General features: G+C 38.5%; 1 long non-coding RNA gene across 1 annotated transcript in view; it reads left to right on the top strand.

Annotated features, from left to right (window-relative positions):
• The window catches only part of LOC137187279 (uncharacterized), a 39789-nt gene extending 18753 nt beyond the window's left edge, over positions 1-21036 (top strand). The window contains exon 2 of the long non-coding RNA XR_010929179.1: positions 20506-21036. This is a non-coding gene — a long non-coding RNA (uncharacterized lncRNA). The remainder of the gene's footprint in view (positions 1-20505) is intronic.
• Positions 21037-21325: the final 289 nt, after the last annotated feature.

Genomic DNA, 21325 nt, shown 5'->3' with positions numbered 1-21325 from the left:
GGACACTACATGAATCAACAGCGATCAAATGTACAAATGTTCAAATAGAAAATAAAATAACTGATAGCTATATTGAGTCAATCATAGCTTTGCAGCATTGGAACACAACATTATAAGACATTGCATTGTTAAGGCACTTCTTGGAAATATTCAACATTAAAAAAACTAAAGACGAGTACGTAGAGTAACGAGCACACATGCCCTCCCAGACACCTAGTCAATTAGGGGACAAACATCATCCCTCAAAGTGGTATACAACTCAAGTGCCTGTAACCCACTTGTTGGAAACCCCAAACCTCTCTCTTCAATTAAGATTGAACATAAATCAAAAATATCAGTGTCACATGGAATTGAATTTAGGAAGTTGCAGCCTTCTTTGCAGGTAGATAAGTCAGTCTCATTCACAGGAACAGGCAGGTCTTCAGATTCCCACAAGTGAGGTGCCAGATACATGATGCCAGGTATTCCAGAGGGCACATTTGTGTTTGTGAGGGGACAAATGCGATGGGCATTCCAGATGTTGCTTATATCATTTAACTTCTCCTAAAAGGAGATATTGGAGAAAGAGAAAAAAGCCCAGAGAGGAAATATCAATATTTACCATGCTTAAGACTGTTGTCTTGCCAAGTGATACATTGACATATGTCATGAGGGTCATTATAGTAATGATACGAAAGTTAAGTAAACTGCGGTTGAATTTCATGATATGGCTTAACTGGTTCTCCCCCTCCCCCAGCTCTTAATTCTTTGCTTTGCTTGCTCCTGTTATGTTACTTCTTTCTGTCTCTATATTCTACATTCTCTTCCCATGTCAGCTCTTCCCATTATCCTCCGTGAAAATCCATCTGTACATCCATTAATGTATATGACATTCAACTTAAACTTGTCATAGGAGTCTAAGTGCCATTTAAAGTTAGGTCCTTCAGAAAAGTACTGCCTGTGTCTGAGACATCGTCTCCGGCGATGGTGGGAGTTATCAGGGTCGAGTTGTGCATTTTGTGTACATCCATCAGTAGCTATGAAATCATCCAGGGCCTTGCAATTGATTTATTATGAGGTCAGTTATCTCTGCCAAATCTCCGCATTGATATGACCTTAATGTCTGCCTTAATAACAATGACTAATAACATTACTAATAACAGTGCCTTGACTAGCAAGGTTCACAATATGTCTCCATAATGCATCCCAAACTGAAATTAAACTTAATTATTGAATCCCTATCCATAATTACATGAAAAAATACCAAACAAATGTAGCTAAAAACTGTTGTTGAAATTCCTCCTTCTTGTCCTCCTGTTTTTATGAAATTATGATTTAGTAAAACAAGTACACAAACAGGGTTGGGAGGGTTACTTTATAAATGTATTCTAATACAATTACTAATTACTTGTTAAAAAATGTAGTCAGTAACCTAATCCAAGTATCACAATATTAAAGTAACGTAACTTGATTACTGTCCGTAACTTTTGGATTACCTCAAAACCAAAGATGCAAATGAAGACAAGAGAAAAGAAATATCCATAAGATGACTTTTACTTAAGTGTGTTCTGTAAGAGAACAGAACAATGTAACCTTGGAAAAGAAATCTTTAGCATCAAAATGTGTCCTCTACTCAGCGTACTTTTAAAGAAAAACTAGTTTTTCATTAAGCAAATTCAGGCAGTAGCTTATAGACCTACAATGAAAGTACACAACTCATGATGTGCATTACAGAGAACATTCTCAGGGAAAGCCTCTGACGAAACAGTGCCTGGACTTCACTGTGTGAAGCTATCACACAAGCATTCTGTATGTTGCAGCAGGGGGAAACCCCCGCCACGTATTGGCTTTGTCCTTCTCCACAGCTCTTCTCAGCGGAATGGCAGTGGCAGACATATGTGGCAGCATCATGGGCTTCACCTTGTCCTTTTATTCGGTTCTATCTGCGTGATACATCTGAGTTTTCTCTAACTCATTCAGTATTGAACGCGCTCAGCGACCAGTGACACACTGTCAGCTCTGGGCACATTACGCACACACACAGTCTTCATGGTGGAGAGCTGCTGTGTGCTCTACAAGCGGTCACATACTCAAGCCCTCTTTTAACTTATTTGTACCAGTCTTTGGGACTGCCACAGTGCAGAACGACTGTCCCTGCCTACTCTGTCAATATAAGTTCACTGTGTGTGAAGTGTGTGTATGTGTACCCACTGTGCGCACCTGTGTGTGCCATGTGGTATCATCCTTTACTCACACCATCGTGTATCAGTGAGTTATTTTGCCCTCTTGTTCCTGCTCTGCTTACATCTGGAACTTTTATAGTGCATGGTGGTATATCCTTCTTTATTTTAAAATGTATTTTTAAATTGTAATCCTAATAATCTGCTAACAATCCCTCTTCTCATTAAATGTATTGATAATCTGATTACGTTTTTTTTCTGTAACCTTAAAGGAATACAGTTACCTTTTTACCTAATTATGTAACGTCGTTCCACGTATTCCATTACTCACCAAGCCTACACACGAACTGAAAAAAAAAAATATGATGTGACCACTCGGGCTCTGTACAGCACAGCAAGCTGCTAACAAAACATTGACATACTGTAATTTTACATTTTGTTATAGTAAATGTTTTAGCAAACATTTGCCAGCTGCCTTGGAATCAGGCCACCTGGTGAGTGTAAATCCAATATTTACTCTCTTTTAAGCTCTGTTTTAGCCTCTACCAACTCTTTGGTTGCTAAATGTTCCACTATGTTCACCAGCTAGCTGCTAATTTTATCTGTCTGCCGTTTGGTGCTGGGCAGGTAGTGTACAATGGTTTTATCTGAGCTTTTTCAGTGAAACAGTTGCTTACCACACCCGGAAACATAGCTGATGAGAGCGGTGAAAATGAATCTGCCAAAAACAATGAGGTGAAAACACTGAAAAGTTCTGTAGAGTGGAGGGGATGGTAATTCTCTGTGTGTTTGTCACTGTGAGGGACCACTTTCACATTACATGTAGTCATCTGATTCATTGTTATTATAAAAATATTGATTTTTGTGGTTCAACTTACTGCCCGTGTGTACACTTCTGCAATTTCCCAGAGGAATGGACCTTTGTGATAGACATGTCAAATGAGCTGACCTTTAACTTCTAAATAATTCAGTTTTGATAAGAGTTTAACCATGGATTTGTTTACAACCTGTCTGATGGTGTGGCATCTCTTGTTGTTTGCCTTCTGGGACTCCGTCCTCTTCCTGGAGGAGTCTTCCTGCATCTCAGCTTGTACTGTAGGTGTGGCAGGAGGTTGCTTTCCTTCCCCCGGTGGGTTGGTCATAGTTTCATTATTGTTGTCATTATTATCATGTTGTTCTTCACAACCGTCCCCCTGCTGTTTGTGGTATTAAAGGACTAGCAATCAATGAGACCCTGCTGTTAGTGGGAAGCTAGCTAGGAGTCATCTACCCTGGGTGTCTTGGGGAATGAGGACTGGGTGTCGCAAAGTCAAAATTGTGCTTATACTGTGAGTCTTCTTTAATTGTCTTCATTGCACTCTTGTGTATTTATTAACTAGTTTTTCATTTGGTTCTGTGTTGGCAACCAAAAGTTAACTGTATTAAAACTATATAGGTTCCTAACACAGAACAATATCATACTTTTCCCCACTGAAAGAATTTGCTACATAGCCTGTAATGTTGAATGAAGCACATACTGTATGAGCCAATTATATGGATTTCAAAGAACACTGATACAAGATGATGACTGCATTTCACACTGGAGGCTATGATACACAAGACAAATGTGGCCAGCAAAAAAAAGCCTCTTAAAATGCTATTGAAGTCCTTGAAACCCTATTGTTTTAAGCAGTAAATGTCCTCACTGTTATGAGCAAATCAATGACTTACCATATCAATTAACAAATATCACTGTATTACTGTAGAAATTATATCCCCTTTTGGGTGCCAAGGGTGCCACGTTGACAAATGATATGGTACATGTGTGTATGTTTTCAATATAGTGCAACAAAGTCTGAATACTTCCACCACCAAATTTCTGGTAAAACGAGAGCTTATTAACTTGCTGTTGTGGGAAGGTATACTGTCTGTAAAATGACAAGTGAAATTCAGAACACTGTGAATGCAATTTCATATAACCTCCCATGATGCCGTCTGCACCATGCAAGTGAGTCATTCAGATATTGAACAAGTGTCTTTCTCAACCAGGGGAGTATTATTATGCATTATGTATTATTATAAATACTCAGTCAAAATGGTCTAAGGCCATTGATGCAATAATGTCCTTGTATAACTATTTTATTGTATGCATTAACAATGTATTACACCAGGTGCACCATTATTTTGGCAGAGCATTTGTATTGATGTAATCCTTAACCTTGGAAAGGGATTCTTTGCTTGACAAAACTGGATGGATTTTTTTCTAAATAAAGCCAAAATATTTTGTTGTTAGTTGGGCTCCCTTCATCCACTGCATGTTATACCCTTTTTACGCTAAAATTAGTGCATATATGCAGGTTTTTTAAACGTGGGTAAACTGTGGGTAAAGTGGGCTAACAGCTAGTTAGCATGGCTAGCATTGTTAGCATAGTCGTGCCATGCTGTGTGTAGCCCATAGACTGTATAAAAATAATGTGTAACCACAGTATTTCTGGTTTAACAGCACCATGCTGGGCAGGTGAGAGGTGTGTTTACGGTGTTTGTGTAGCCAAATCACTGCTGTAGGTTGTTGTCCTACAACACCTAAGAGCATTGGAACTCTCAAGGTTTTGACTCAATATCTAGCTTTCATTATAGGTTCAACGAGGGAGAGCAGTGTCTAGTGACCCAAGGACAGAGACCAGAGCAGAGTATTGGAAAACAGCAATTATTTTTCCCCACAGTTCAGCACTAACACAGTATCAAGGGTAAAATACCTTAAAAGTTGAGAAAATTCAATTATTTTAAAGCTAGACAATAAAACACTGTTCACCAGGATAATATGCCTTTAGATCTAGAGTCGTTACATTATCTTAAAGCTGAACAATAAAACCGTGCACCAGGACAATATGCCTTAAAAGCGGAGGGAGCCAAACCATTGTAGAGCCAAGCAATACAAGCTTAAAAACTCCCAGGATACAGTGTCCTAAAATTGAAGGGATGCAATATCTAAAATTGCTATGTCTAGGCTAGCAAACCTAAGAGCAGGACACCGAGACAGGAGGCAGCAAGCAGTGTTGGAAGATAATTTTATGTGCAAAGTTGTAGCTGGGAGGCTTGGGCCAGGGTCTGGGCTGGTAGCTGGGAACCTGGAGCTTCGGCTGGGCGTGAGGCTGGGCAGAGGGAATGGAGATTGGAGCCAGGCAGGGGGATGTGCTGAGCAGGCACTACTATTTACTGAACTTGTTGTAGCCAAGGAACTCCCAGTTAGGCTGACATTAGTACATCTGTTATATCATAAAAACTTTGGTTACTCACTTGCTCAGGCTGAGGCTCCAGCCTACACCCAGCAACTGTAGAATCGGGCCCTTAGATACAAGTATTGGATCAGCTCCTTCTCAACCAGTATCCATTGGGTCTCAACTGGCATCCTCCCGGCCTTACAAACACCCCCCTCCCACCTGTAGCTCCACTTCCTAGTTACTGATTGGTTCTTCAATGTCCTGGCCCCGACTGAGGATTGGCTGTTCCAGCTGTCAGTCCTACTCTTCGTTCAGGTCAAGTGTCCAATTGATTGCACTTTTAGTCCGGTAGTTGGTACACTACAGCAGAAAAAAAACTGTACAATCCAAGACAGTTCAAAACAATCCCAAAACCAATAAAAACAAAATAATCCAAAATACCATGAATAATTCAAACACAGCAACTAATAAATATGCATGCAAAACAAACACATCAAATCAAGAATATTCTGCCGTGTGACATTTGTCTGCTCTGAAAGACGTCAAGGTGCAGGTAGTAAGTCACACAGCTGATGGACTGTTAGCCTAGCATGCTAATACATATGGATGTTTACCTATGGTCTCTGTGTAATAACAAAGTACATATTACTTTATTATAGAGAGACAGTCCGTGAAAATATTGATGAGACCATATGTTTACAGACATCCACAGATAGAAACAGATGAAAGAGCAGCTGGAAAAGGGGCAACAATTAGCATGTCCACCCGGGTGTCATGATTACATCACTGCTGATCAGAGCTGGAGCCGATAAATATCCGAAAATCCGGCAGAGTCATTTGACCTGGGAATGAATACAGATTGTACCCTTTCCCACCGAAGACAAAAACCAGATGTTAGTGGGTGTTAGTGGTTTTTTGTGTCCATTGTGAAAGGGGCCTTATTGTACTGACAGTAAACACAGAATTTAGAACTGGACTGGCCAATTATCCAATGGCTAGTGGATCCATTTTAAGGGGGTGCAAATAGGTTACTGTCCATCACTCCATTGGAATAAATGACTTTGGGTCATCAATTCAACAATCACAGGTTCACTTCTTGGCTGCAGTGCAGAGAATAGGAAAATATTCCATTGCATGTTGCCAAAGAGTAAAACAGAATCCTGTGTGTGGCAGACACTAATTGCCAAATCTGAATGTAACACCAATGCAGTGAAAACACACTTAACTTTGTACTTCAATCCCACTGGGGTGGTCAGCATAACAGAATGCAGAAACGTCTGTGTGCACCGAGGCTGCACTAATGTATCAAACACAAGGGTAATTCATTGCAATTAGCGGCGACTCAATTAGGTAAGTAATGTCACCACAGCCCCTGATGAATGGCAATCTAGTCAAAGACATGAGTCGCATTTTCTTTGTCTGAGGGGAGTAGGCAATTGATATTCAGAGACAAAGGGACTACAAAGCATTATGACATTTTAGACACGGGATATTTAGAATAACCTTGCTATTTGAAAAAAAAATTGTTTGGTGTGTCAGTGTGGATGTGTGCAAAAGCACTACAGTAGTTCAGATGAAGGGTTAGTGGCTACATCTTAGCTTGTCCTTTGAAATGGCTCCATTGTGGAATGATTGATGAGTTTTGTTAGCTGCAATGAAACAAAAAACAAGTTTATTTGAGCAATAGGTCACATTTAATACTTAAAGAATCCGAACACTATACAGCTTAAACATAAATTACACATATGAAAGACAAAATTCATAAACTGATGGGTTAGGGTGTGGATGTGTGTCATGGCTGTTCATACAGTTACAGGAGTTTTTTTGTAGTTATCGATGCATTGAAAATGACCTTGTGTTGTCCACTTTTGATTGTAGCTTGTGTATTTATTCCAGGGAAATGCATTCTTCCATGAAGAAACTGATGTCTCTTTCTGGACTCCCGACTGCTGGCTAAAACTAGTCTGTGGTGCTTTTGACAGTGACAGTATCATCATCAACAAGATATGACTCTCTGGCAATTGTGTTTGAAAACACTGAGCCTGTTGGGACCGTGGCCTCTCACAGCCCTAGTGTCGCTTTCTAGTGGCCTTTCAAGGGCCGTCAGGTAACTGCTGTTGTTGAACCAATAAGACATAAGAAAAAGTTGTACTGGAATTTTCTGACAAATCAAATTTCAGTCATTCATAATTCCTCCACACATAATACTTCATATAATCATACTGTCAAACTTACTAAATTTCTCTGCCATTTATAGCCTTTATTTACTAGTGTTAATATCCTTTGACAAATACAGTAAATTAGCAGATTTTGTACTATCAATATATTACAAAATCTGGGACACCGACAGCAGAAGTACAGTCATGGAAAATCAAGATTGGCAAACAAGTACACAAGATACTAGGTTGAGGGGCAGTACTGGATAACTGATTAACTTGATATAGCAGTTTTCACACATGGAATAAAAGAACATGCTAAAGACAACAGCTCAAGACTTCATTCTAACAGGCATCCTTTAGGGAGGATGGAGACAGGAAGGCAATGGTCCAAGCTGGTGGTCAATAATGGTGCATAAGGAATGTCATACTGTATAGATGAACAGTCATATATCAGTACAAACAAAAGCTTGAAACATTGTAAACACAGTTACTGTGGGAAATATAATTAAAGCATGATCCCCGATGGCCCAAACAAGTGTGATACACACGTTTAGTGTAATGGTGGTGGTATCAACAGGACAAATCCAATGCTGATTTATAAATCAAAAGATACACCATAGGTATCCATGGCATTGCCTCCTGTTAGCTGCATGCATACCTGCATCAGGTATAAATCCAGTTTAAAGGGGCCCTGTGGAGCTGCACTTGCAAACAAACAAGTTATGTTTACACTGCATTTTCCTCACCAAAATGCATTGTGTGTCCTTGAGGTTAACAAAAGTTTCTATTGTCTGCATCATGTTTACCTGCTTGCAATCATCATCTTTCTGCCTTTTGTTAGTGCATTGCTGTGTTTCTTGGTGCATTACAGCCTCCTGTAGATCATTGGAGAAGTGTGAAACCATTTAGCAGGACTGTGTAACACATCACCCACATGCATGTGCATCTTTATGCACGTCCACGGGACAAACTTAATGGGGACCCACTGGTTAAAAAACTGCTCCATAGCTCTAGTAGAGGTCAAACACTCGGGCTATCTTTAAGCCTAAAGCAGTATTTTTAGTACAGGGTTGAAAATAACACATTCTTGGATTCAGGGACTTCACTGTCCTGAACCATGGTGTTTTGCTTTGTAAACATGACATCCGGTTTACTGCATCTGTTGACCAACACAAGCTGTTTGAAGAAGCTTGAAGGCTGGCTAAGGTGTTGACATGCCCCATTAACTGGGAAGATTTGGCTAAAATCTGGGTTCTGCTTACTCCAATTATGACCTTACCCTAATTAAGATCATTTCTTGAGTAGGCTGAAAAGTGTCCTGACTGGGGTGTGTGTGTATACTGTATGTGTCAGTGTGCACTTCACCATAAAAGACATGCATGCATATTTACAGACAACCAGGGATGGAGTCCTACTGATTTTACCAAACCCTGAAATTCCTCTCTGTCATAACAAAGAAGCTTCTCTCCTGAAATGGAGGGGTGGAGCGTGCTTCCCTCAGGTAGCCACCATGAAGAGCTGGCAGATGGAGACTGCAGCTGTTCCCAGGTAGGAGAACAGGCTGGAGATTGGCTTGCATTCCCTCTGGACCAAGCCCATCTCAGTAGGGAATTCACAGCCAGTCCTTTTCACATTGGCAGCCTCTCAGACTGGGCTGCAACTGGAGCTAAAGGTTCACACCTCTCCCCTGTACTGTTTCCTCCCTGTGCCTTTTTTCCCCCTCATTTGAACCTGAGGTGTGCTCCAGGATGCCTCTCTGCTTCTGAAGCAAGAGAGAAATTAAACACATTCAAATTTGTATTTAATTAGAGTCATACAGGAATAGTTATTCTGTTTTCACAGAATTAGTTCTGTATTTGTATACATTTTTAATCTAATGTTGACACAACCTGGAGCGCTGCTGCTTCATAAATGTAAGACGTGACACTGGAGCTGAAATATTTACTTACAATAATAGAACAAAGAGAGACTGGAGTTTTTAAACAGTCATAGAAAGTACAATTAAGAGCTCTGAATGTCAAAACAACTGTGTCAATGAGGGACTGAGCATAAAAGCTCAAGGACACAAGGTGTAGGAAGCAAGAAAAATACTTCATTTATTTAATTTATCTATTTGAAATACCAAGGAATAACCAAATTACTCTAGCTAATGATAAGGCAAAATGTAAAAGCAATACAAACTCAGTCAGGGTTTCAGCTCACAACAATGACAAACCTGCCAGGATAAATTAAATCCAACAACAGCACTCAAAGCGACTTCATAATTGTGCCCCACAATTAAAAAGCAAAAGTACATTTTTTAAACCTGCAATAACAAATTCTTGGCCACATGGGGTGCAGGGGAAACAAGCTGTGAACACAACACTAACATATTATCACCATATGAAGTTGTTATACCAAACAGTTGCCTATTATACATCTAGCAGACATGAAACAATATTTGCATTAATTTAGCGTCATATTTATGGTAAGTACCACACTAACTCTGCTTTTGGTATCCACCAACTCCTGAGGGAAATATCTAACCGTTAGTGCTCCACTATGTTCGCTTGTCCCCAACTTTGTCTGTGTGCCATTTGGTGCTGGGTGGGTAGTGTACAGTGGGTTTTTAGATTCTCACTGAAATAGCAGCAGCTACTACTGCTGGAAAGTGTTGAGAGTGAATTAAAACAGTGAAGTTTCAAGCCTTAAAACTAAAGCTAAAACATTGATGCTCAAAAACTCTGTGTAGCTGAGAAAAACTGCAGAGTCCAGTGCCAGTTCTCTATTGGTTCATCACTGCAAGCAAACCCTTTCAAATTAAACATAGTTATTTGAGCCATTTTTAATATAAAAATATTGGATATTGCAACGGCCATTGGAGTGAATTATACAAGTCACTGGGCAAAGCTCAAAAAGAATGACGGCATCGTATACTCCATTATTGTACATAATGTTGGAAGTTAAGACATCACCAGAACTGCTATTGAATTCTGATTATGAACAAGAATATTGTAAAAGAGTGAGGAGGCTGAATGCAGTAATATCCTAAAAAGACACTAATGATATGTTAAGATAGTGAGGCTTGACTCAAATGCCATCCACAACTTAACATGTTAAGTTTCACTGTAGCTAACTTCTTATCAGCATGAAATACTTCATTGACTTTAAAGGTTAGTGTAATGATCAAACCCCCTGCCAGTAGATGGTGTAGCATATTAAAAACACAAAGCTGACTCATTAAAAATGAGTTTGAGTCAAGAACTAAATTGTACAGACAGCAAATGTCTTGCCTTGTTGAACTATGGCAAAAATGTAAATATTGTCCAACTAAATCTTTATTTAAATGGAGCGTCTGGAATAGTGTTGTGGTATTTCTTTGAATATATTATAATTTAAATGGTTTCAACATACAGTGAATGCAGGAACAGATATGCACGACTGCTACCGTGTATCTTCAGCTGAAGACTGTTTTGCACACTTCACATCTGATTTGTCCCAGAGCTTAAAATTCTTCCTGTAACTGTCTGCTGCTCTCCATCTACATCTCCTCTTTTGTGACAAAAATAGATTTAATAAGGGGAATTGGTGAGGAATATGGCTTTTAGCAGGTTCACCTCACCTGTCTGGCAAAGGGTATTTAGTAATTTGTCCACTTGGTGTACATCGGCTAATGTATCACTTTAACCTCAATTGACCACAGATTGAGTCATTTGTGTTCAATTGGCATCATGTGATCATTGCAAAAACATTGTGGAACTTTTGTTTCAGCAGTAAAATGATAGGCTGCATTTTTATATACACTGAATACTAAGGTGTGTGTCAGGTGTTACTAGCTACTGTGCCATTTCACTCCCATTCCAGGTCATATTTCATTTATCTGAACCTTTGTCTGATTGCCCAAATGTTAAATGCCAAATGATTCACCAAATGTTTATTCTCTCACTTGAGAGAGATCCACCAGTACGCTTGGAAATGAAATGAGGTGTTAGAAGATCAAAGGCTAAGAGAAATATTTTGGAAATGTACTTTTCTTGTTGACAGTTAGACAAAAAGATAGATATCTCTCTCACATCTATCCATTAGCTATATAGACAGGAGACAATTACCTTAGCTTGAAACTAGCCTGGCTCTGTCCAAGGATAAAAAAAAAAAAAAAGGTTGGTCATGTGCCAGACTATTTCTCAGCCAGGTGCAATGAATTCCTGCAGTCTCTGCTGGTTGCCTGCTAGTAGCAGTAGGTAGGCAGATTTTTTTTTTTTTTTTTTACCCTGGGACTCAGCCTGGCAGCCTGGCTAACTGTTTCCCCCTGGTTCCAGTCTTTGCGCTAAGCTAATGTCGTCCTGCCTGTAGCTTCATATTTAACAGAAAGGTATGAAAGTGGCATCAATCTTTTAGTCTAACTCTAAGCAAGAAACCTTGTGTCCCAGGGAAAAAAAAAACTAATTGTTTAAAATATGAAGCAAGGAAAGGCACAAAGAAAACTCAGGAACGCAAGGCAAGTTTTACACAACAGCAGTTTAAATTAAAGTAGTAAAAGATTAGCCAACACTTTTTGTGGCCAGTGTGACTTCAATAAGTTTTTAAGACATACTAAGAGTTAACGAAGCTCTGCCTCTGATGGACACAACTATAAAGCTATGTTTTAAAGGAATAAGCCAGTAAAAGTGCAGCTCCAGATAACATCGCAGTTGAATAGCTGAGGTCTTGTGCAGGGCAGCTGTCTGATATTTTCTCTTGTATATTTAAACTGTCATTACAGCAGTGTCAGAGCTAAAGAGACACTGCTGTTTTGGCACAAAACCAGAGTTCTTTTTTAATGCATTCATGGTGAATTATACGTTGCAGTTACTGTGTATCATTGTAAATACGCTTTTCTGACACAATAATTATGCTTTCATCATGCAACATGCTGAGAATGATTCTGTTTAAATATAACATAATTATTCCTGTTATTTCCTTTCACAGAGATTTAAGTGGACACTCAAAACAATATCATAATCATATAGAGTATATTATAAGCTCTCTTTTTATTTGTTGCTGTCTTTCAGAGTACTGGAGCATAAAATTGGAATATCATTCCATGATAGTACTGGCAGAAAAATCGTTTGATGGCTGCAACTCAATTGTATATTTTGTAATTACTATAAAAGGTACTGGGGAAGAACCAAAGCGTTTAAGGTGGATGGCTTTTTCATTTTCTAATTTGATGGCTTTTTCTTTGCTGTCAGCCCCTGTCTGTCAAGGCAGCAACTCAGGAGGCATTTACTAGCCACATCGATACTCCACACGCAGTATATTTTAAAGGAAATAAATGTGCTCAGAGGTGCCAATTAACAGCATTCAAACGGAGCACTCAGACAGGTCAGGGAGAGCATTTTCATCTATTGCACTACTCAAGGATGAGTTCATACAAAAGATGAGTTTTTCTTGCGTTTGTGCAACAAGACAGAGGTTACTTTAAGAACGAAGTGCTTGAATCACAGTAGAGAAAGTTAAACATGGAAAAAGTGTCAAGAGCTCTTTTATACTCATCAAACTATTTGATGACCGTGCATGCCCTGTATGGAAGCAGTTTACTCATTTATTCAAGCTTTTTCTCCTTGTTTGTGACTTGTCTTTTCATACTTTACTTACTTTACGCTACTGTTCTTCATTTAACCATAGCATACCATATCATAGTTTTTCTTCGTGAGACTGCCATGAATGCCCACTGATGTACAGTTTGATAATGGTCTTTAAGAGTCATCTAAAATTTGAAAAATGTCTGTTAAAATTAACATAACATTGTTTATACATCTGGCCCCAGGATAAGCATTTGGGAGCTGACAACTGAGGGCTCAAAACGTCTGTGCACGACACTGTTCAGTGCCATACTAAAATCAAGTTGCAGACGCTATGTGCTTAAGATAAGCAATCCATCACAGTCAACATCATTTTTGTCAAAGTTACATTATCATTGCATGCTAATGCAGTTCAGTGTGCGTATTGATTTGAAAAGCCTGCTCCTCTGTGACATGTGCTGGTAGTCTTGGGAGTCTTCCACTGTACATTTCACATTAAGAGGTGCTGTAAAGAATTTATCAGCGAACTTGCTAAAATTAGTTAACTGAGCAGTTCAAAAAAACTGTATGCACTAAGAAGTGTACTGTAGGGCTCCATTTCTAAGCTACTCTGAAAGTGACATTTTATGTGCAAATGAGCACTTGTGTTCAGAAGTTTACTTTTTGGCCATTTCTGTCCTTCATATTGCCCATGATAAATTGTTGTGAAGCAAAGTGTGCTTGCAGTCATATTGTTTAACACGTCGGGTTGGAGATTTAAAGTGTTTGTTCATGAACTACTGTGGCTTCAGAATAATTAGTGACTTTTTTAGACCACTAAGCCTGCTGGTTGAAAACACTGAATTTACTGTAATGACTTACATCCCGTTGTTGAAATGCACATGCACATGAGGCATACTGTGAACTGGAGGCAATAATGCATGACAAATTGTCCTGATATAGTCTGTCTGACATTGCAGTGGGTCCCTCTGGAAATGAGTAATTGGTTTCCTTATATATTTCACTGTATACTTATTATGACTTCATATGTTATTGTGACTGTATGTTATTATTGACTTGATTTTCACAACTTTTCACCATATCCAAGTGTACAGGAAAGGTATTGAGAGAGTAGAGAAAGAGAAACAAAAGGCAGAAGAAAATTAGGCTGCAAATTAAGCAAATTAAGCTGCAGGAACTGAAGATAGTTTACAATCTGATGTGGAGTTACAACCATTAAGCTTCTGTCATGTTTCCCTCTTAGGTGCCCATAATGCATGAGCATCAGTGACTAAGCATGGATGACTACCCCACACACACAATGGCATGACAATAATAGCTTGATATGGCTTTTGGTGTTTTCAACTACTGTAAAAATTGTACCTAAAAGTTTAAATTATGACCTCAAAGAACACTTTATGAATGTCTGAGATGCTCAGGATCTTTTCTTCATAGTTTTATGGCCATTTTTGTCATAATGCCAGTGGTATGGCAAACACATTTTGGGTCTTACCTCATCACATTACCTGCCTGTGACCCCTTCAAACGAAACAATATCTACTTGTGACCCCTCATCACCATTGATGAGCAGTAATCCAATAGAAATAAAAACATAATTTTGTATAGCAGAAATGTTTTTTCTGGTTTGCTTGTTCATGTTTTGCTGGTTCCTCTCCTGTTAATTGCCTCGCAAGCCTTCAGATTCAAATTGTGAATCCTTTTAGGGGTCCAGACCCCTAGGCTGGCAACCACTGCTCTACAGTATATATCACCAAATTCTAAACCACACTTTTTGACGAACCACATGTTTTAGGGCACAGCGCATTCTTAAAATGTTAACCTAACAAACTTTTAGCAGGAAAAAAAATAAGTCAGTCCAGTTGAGCTGGGCTAGCCTAGTCTTGTTTGAAGTTAGTAAATTATGTCTCTCAGTGGTAGACTCGCTGTGCTTTAATTATTACCAGTGTACAGTAAGTTGTAGCTTTGCTAACTACATCGTCAGAGAAGCTTCCTTCCTTCTTCCTACACCACTAGAGACAGCATTAAAGGGCTTAACAGTTTCTTTTTTTTCTTTGCACTTACAGTTTCTGACAAAGATAAATGGGTGAAAGGGTTTTGACCCTGCAGTGTGTTTAATAAATTAGATTAGACATTGATTAATTTGTTAGGTCAAATCACCAATAGCTTCATTAAATGTCAGTTTCTTTGGGCTATAAATTATTCATATTCATCACTAGCATTCAGGATTTAAATTGCACTGCAGGATGTAAGTTGATGACAGTGTCAAATTCCTCATAAAACAGCGTGTTTTTAGCAACGCATTACTGGATAAACAGCCACATAACCATCAACATGCTATAATTCAGGTATCAGTAAGCCTAAGGAGGGCCAGTCATTAAGCCTGTAGTCCAGTGTTGGGAGGTTGGCAGAGGGAAGCAGAGCCAACAGAATCCTGGAAGGCTTTTCGGTTTAGCTGCTTTAGCATCTGTCCCCGGGGTGGCACACTGCTGTTGTACTTTTTGAATATGTATGTGAGTTATTGGTCCAGGGAGAGCCACTATATATCCATGGAGCGGCGGATGGGTGACAATAGGGGCCTAGTCTTCTTTTTCCTTTATCTGGGCCTGTCTGCCTCCTGATGTATCTCTCAGCACAACTTTTTCAGATTGCCTCATCTATCATTGGCCTCAGATATGAAAATGTGGATCCCCTCATCGGGGCCCAGTCACATTGTTACGAGTGCAATCTGGAGGCATCATGGGGGAGGCCCTCCTCCGAAGTTAAGGTGGGAGAAGGGGAGGAGGGAGGGGGTGGCAGAGAAACAGTGTCAAGGAGAAGAAAGGAGCTACTGCGCATATCTCATCTTTTGTTGGGGGGGTGCACTCGATTTTCCTGTTTAATTTTCAGTTAAGTAATGAACAATATTGCTACCTTATCAGTGAACTACTATACCATACTATTCTATTTTAAAGCTTACTACATTGCTGAAACCACTTGTATATCATGTATTTCACATGTGTAATGTAATAAAACTAATAAGTACACAATGATTCAGTTACTATCTATTTTCAAGGACATATGGCCAGCAGCATGGCGGCAATCAACACTGCGGTGTTGCTATGAAATTAAAGACGTGTTTATGATTATGCTCCCATGCCAAATCTCTTATACCCCGCATTTGTTTATTGGCTTCCCTTAATAATGTGTGAAGGGGGATCTTAATTAGATTAGGCTTAATAAAGGAGTTACCAATTTGCATTACACAAGGTCATTCATTATCTGTTCACAAACTTGGGAGGCCAGGTTATCTGTTGGTAAAACTTGTTATAGCTGCATGAAGTATGCACATCTCCAGAATTGGCTCTAAGAATCTTTGTTTACGTGAATGGCAGCATGCCTCCAAGAGGACATATTGTTATGGTTTATGGTGCCAAAGACTGTTTTAAGCAAATAAGCAAATAAGTATGACCTCCAGGTGTCATATACACTGCCCTACAAAGTCAAGAGAGGAGTTACTATAGAACAAGTGACTTTTTTTTTAATGGGTTAAAAGTTTTTAGGCTAGCCTGCAAACTGTGTAACAGAAAGAAAGGTTGTAATGCCTTAATTTTTTGCTCTTTAGTCAGATTATTTTATAATAATAATGAACTTTATTTATATAGCCTAGCACTTTTCAAAATACATTTACAAAATGCTTCATAGACATAAAAACAGAAAATGTACAGTGCAATTGAAAAGTAGAATAAGTTCAATGCAATCAAGAAATAAAAACAAAAAATAAATAAATTAATAAAGGCATAAAACAAAAAGATAAACGCTAATTAAAAGCCATTTTATTATAATTAGTTTTAAAAGAGAACGCTGAAGTAGCTTCTCTGATTCCCAATCAAAAGTTACTCCCTGATTTCTGGCCTCATGGGTGCACTGCAAACCCTGGGAAACTAATGTCTGACTACCACAATCCCTGTGTGCTTTGGGTGCAAACACCATTATTTCAGTTTTATCATTGTTCAGTATTAGGAAGCTACTGGAAATCTGGGACCTTTTGTCTTAAGACAGGCTGTGAGTGAGGTAATTGAGTTGAGGTCTGATGGATTTACGCAGAAATAGATTTGTGTATCGTCAGCATAAAAATGGAAAGACACATTGGAGTTGCAGATAACTAGACCCAGTGGTAACATGCCGCAGGTGATATTTGCATAGCTAGAGGAGGACATTCCCAACTGATACAGAGAAGGTTCTGTCACTCAGGTAAAACTTAAACAAGCCTAGAGCAGCCCTAGTCATGCCTACACAGTTTTCTAGTCGATCAATTAATATGCCATGAGAGGTCTAACAACACCAAAACAGCACAAAGCCAGCATCTCTATTTATCCTAATGCCATTTAAATCTTTTAGAAGTGCAGTTTCTGTACCATGATGAATTCGAACACTGGACTGAAACTTTTCAAAGAGTGAATGATCATTCATAAAAGATATGAGTTATAAATATACCACTTTCTCCAGTACTTTGGCAAGAAAGGGTAATTTAGATATGGGTCTAAACTTCTTTAGATTGTTGGTGTCAAGGTTTGATTTTTCAGTAGATATTGAACAACAGCTGGTTTAAAAATTGTGGGAATAACCCCTGAAGATGAAGACTTGTTAAATTTTGCTAAAATATCTGAAGAAAAAAGTGAAAATATTGCAGGTAAAACATCTAATTTTACCCACCAAAAGCATTGCATTTTTACCAATTTGTTGAAGAAAAACAAACTGCAACAACAACAAACTTTATTTTAATTATTTAAGTCCATACTTCATTAAATGTATGCCAAGTGCCTGGCACTGTTAGTCTATTATTAATATTTATATTGAAATCAATATAAGAAAATAATTTACAATTTAACACATTTAAAATATATGCTTTAAAAGTAGCTACTTGCACCAAGAATTCACATGAATTCTACATGAGTCAAAAGCTGAGATGGTAGTTGCTACTCTGCTAACATAGATACCTTAAGCAGGAATTTTGCTGGCATTTTTTTTCTCAATCATGATTGGATTGATTGGCCCATTCAGTTATATTAAACAACAAACTGAATTACTAAGATGTCAGGTTATTAAAATGTATATTTTTCAATTGCAGATAATAGTCACTATGGGGCAACATCAGTAAGTAAATTTAGTTTTAGGTTTAGCTCACCAGTTAGCTTTCACTCTGACAGATTGTAGTAAGTGTAACAATCTGATCTCAGTTTTGACCTAAAACACCTAAAACTCTAAAACATATTTTTGATCCAGTAACTGTGTTTTGGCTTTCAGGCAGGAGACATTAATGTTAGAAAGTCTTTCCAGTGGGCTAACATGCTGAGATAAATGGATTATGAGTCCATGTGAAGTTTGTTTATTAGCATGTAAGGTCACAAAACTTCTCACCTGTTTGTACTAAAGCACTTAAAGTGTGTTAACACCCTGAGAGATTTCCTATGTTTTGCACAAAGAAACTCTTATTCACAGCTAGCCCACTCATTGACAAGTGCACACAATCCTAGAGATTAGGCCATTGCATTGATTATTCCCTAACAATGTCTAAAGGAGAGATCTGAGGTCCAGAGCTGTCTTGTCATGAAACAGGGCTGAGGTGAAAGCAATGAACAGGGGAGGAGACCTGTGTGCTAATCCCACAATCAACGGCGTCCCCACAGAGGGGTTTAGCATAAAAGAAAAAGCTGTAGCACTGCGCCAGTCACCCAACAGAAACCCCAGGTCATCTGGCAGGGGTTTCAACACCCAAATCACAGCAGCTCAGTTGAGCAGATTAAAGTCAATGTTTCCTTTCTTTCTCTTCTCTCCTGTGTTTTCTTGGTGTCTTTTATAGTCTCACATTCAACGCTGACATTACATAAGAAGGGGCTAATGGGTCTGTCATAAAGGGAGGTAATGAAGTAGATGGTATCCATGTTCGGTTGGTTTGTCATTTGAGACGCTCCTAAGAAAAACCCTCAGGCCTTGAAGCTGTTTTGATGTGGAAATTGCAGCTTTTCTGCAGTGAACATTACATGTGTCAATGCAAATCACTTAAATCACTGATTAACAATAATGGATGGTACTTTCAAATGCCAACTGTCTGTATGGGTATATGAAATTATAGAGGGAAAAGGTGAATGTATGTCCAAACAATATGAGTCGAACATACAATTTCACATCTACAAAATGGATCAAACTGTATAAACAATAGCTAGGATATCGTTGAGGCAATTACGGTATGACTTCTCATACTGCACTGTTATACTGCTTGTCATACTGCTGCACACTGTCAATGCCTGTGTGACTTAGGAAAAGGGGAATTAATGTATAATTCATGTACAAATAAACCTTTCAATACACAGACAAATTTGTACCGGCATCACCATGGTAAAAGATTGACACAATGGGTACGAGTACCTCCCTCATGAGTGCACTTTCTGACAAACGTTCTCCTGCTTTTCCAATTATAATGACTTTGGATCCAGTGCTGCAGTGGATGTCAAATAATATCTCAGTGGCTCATCTCCTCTCCAGAGATTCGTTGCTGGTGTAAATATGGCTTGTTTCGGGACATTCCACCACACTGTTGTGTGTTTGGTGTTATGGTTGCAGTTATAGCCAGAGAATACACTGTAATAAATTGCTGTAAAAATACAGCCAAATTCTAACAGTAAGGTACTGTTCTTTCTAAATATGGTAAAATACTGTAAATTTTGATGCTTTTTGGAGCCAGAACCAAGAACAGACATTAACAGTAGGCTACTGTAAGATTTTACTGTAAAATTAAAATACTATTTTAATTTTTGCCGCTGCAAAAGGGGCAGAAACCACATGCAACCTGACGACATGACATCATATAATTACTGTTCATCTTCCTTTGTGGAATCAAATCAAAGGGTCTGTAACATCATACTGAGAAAATAGAACTACATTTGTTTATCTGGTTACCCAATTAGTGACCATGTTTAATTTTTGCTAACTAAAATTGGTATAATACTAGCAAGCACCTGGCAGGCACAAGAGAGCATTTTCAGGTAGTGTTCTTCAGCTGGTGGAAGTTTGAATTACAAGTATTTAAACATTATTTTCACTGCTGCTTGTAAGTCTAGTTTAAAGATTATATTTGGATGACTGTTCTTGAACTACACATCAGTGAATGCTAATGTTAGTCCCACCTGGTCTATACCTACACCTTGTTTATCCCACTTGTATTTCATAATTGATAATAGCCTACTATCCAAAGCACATAACAATTGAAGTTTATTTAAATATGTAGGAAAGTTGATTAAGATATGTTTGCTGCTGAGCCCCGAAAGACAGAGTGATTATATTGGTTACCTTAGCTCAACACAACTGTGTTGCTAAGCTGTAGGTTGCTGCAAATATACTGTAGTTTGTTGCCAAGCTGTACTAAAACCTGGGACATAATAGGTGATTTGTTACACGTTGTTTTCAGGTACTTCATTGTGATTAATCCTGAGAGGGGAATAGAGGCCAGCCAGGGAAAGTAATGCCAAGAAAACAAACAAGCTCACAGTGAATCCTCGTCACTGCTCTTCTGAAGAACTTTACATCACTTCATAAAGGGAAGTTAGTTGTCCTTCTTGTGTAAAATATTTCTCTCTCCCATTCAATTATATCATTTCTCTTTCTCTCTCTATCTCTCTTTGCTTGATTTTCATTCTTGTATCTTTCTCACTCAGTGAGCTGTGAGTCTGGAAGCCTGATGCCAACCTTCTGCCAATTATAACAGATGACATTTGAAGGCATTACAAATTATGTTTCCTGCAATCTGTTTATTTGTGCTTTTATATTTTTTTAAACAGTAGTTTGCAAAGCAGTTGCTGTTCAGGCTCAAGATATTATAATTAACAGGTTTAGATTGACCTTTGAAAGGGCATGGACCATGAGAATTATTTTTTCGAACACATATTTGAATGTACTTGGTGTATTTAAAGGCCTTTGAATAAATATTCACTACCCCAAAGCTGTCACTTGTCTCATCCTCTTTTGTGCTAGATGTTAAGGGTTATGTGTTTTTAAATGTAATGTTTTTTCCCCAATAACCACATTATTTTCTTTAAAAATGCATTTTCTGACTCTAGATTCTTGAATGTTTGTAGAAAAGAGTGTAGAGAATGTTGTGTGTGTAGCTGTTATACCATTAGACTAAGATTTGTCTCTACTAGTATCCATCTCTTTAACACTCTGCCAGATGCACCTCTTTTTTTCTGATTTCCATCGAGCTTTCTCTTTATACAATTTTGTCCTCCACT

This window comes from Thunnus thynnus, chromosome 1, assembly GCF_963924715.1.
Source record: "Thunnus thynnus chromosome 1, fThuThy2.1, whole genome shotgun sequence".
Classification (NCBI taxonomy): Eukaryota; Metazoa; Chordata; class Actinopteri; order Scombriformes; family Scombridae; genus Thunnus; species Thunnus thynnus.
The sequence above is the reverse complement of the archived record's forward strand: the minus strand, read 5'-3'. Positions and strand labels throughout refer to the sequence as shown.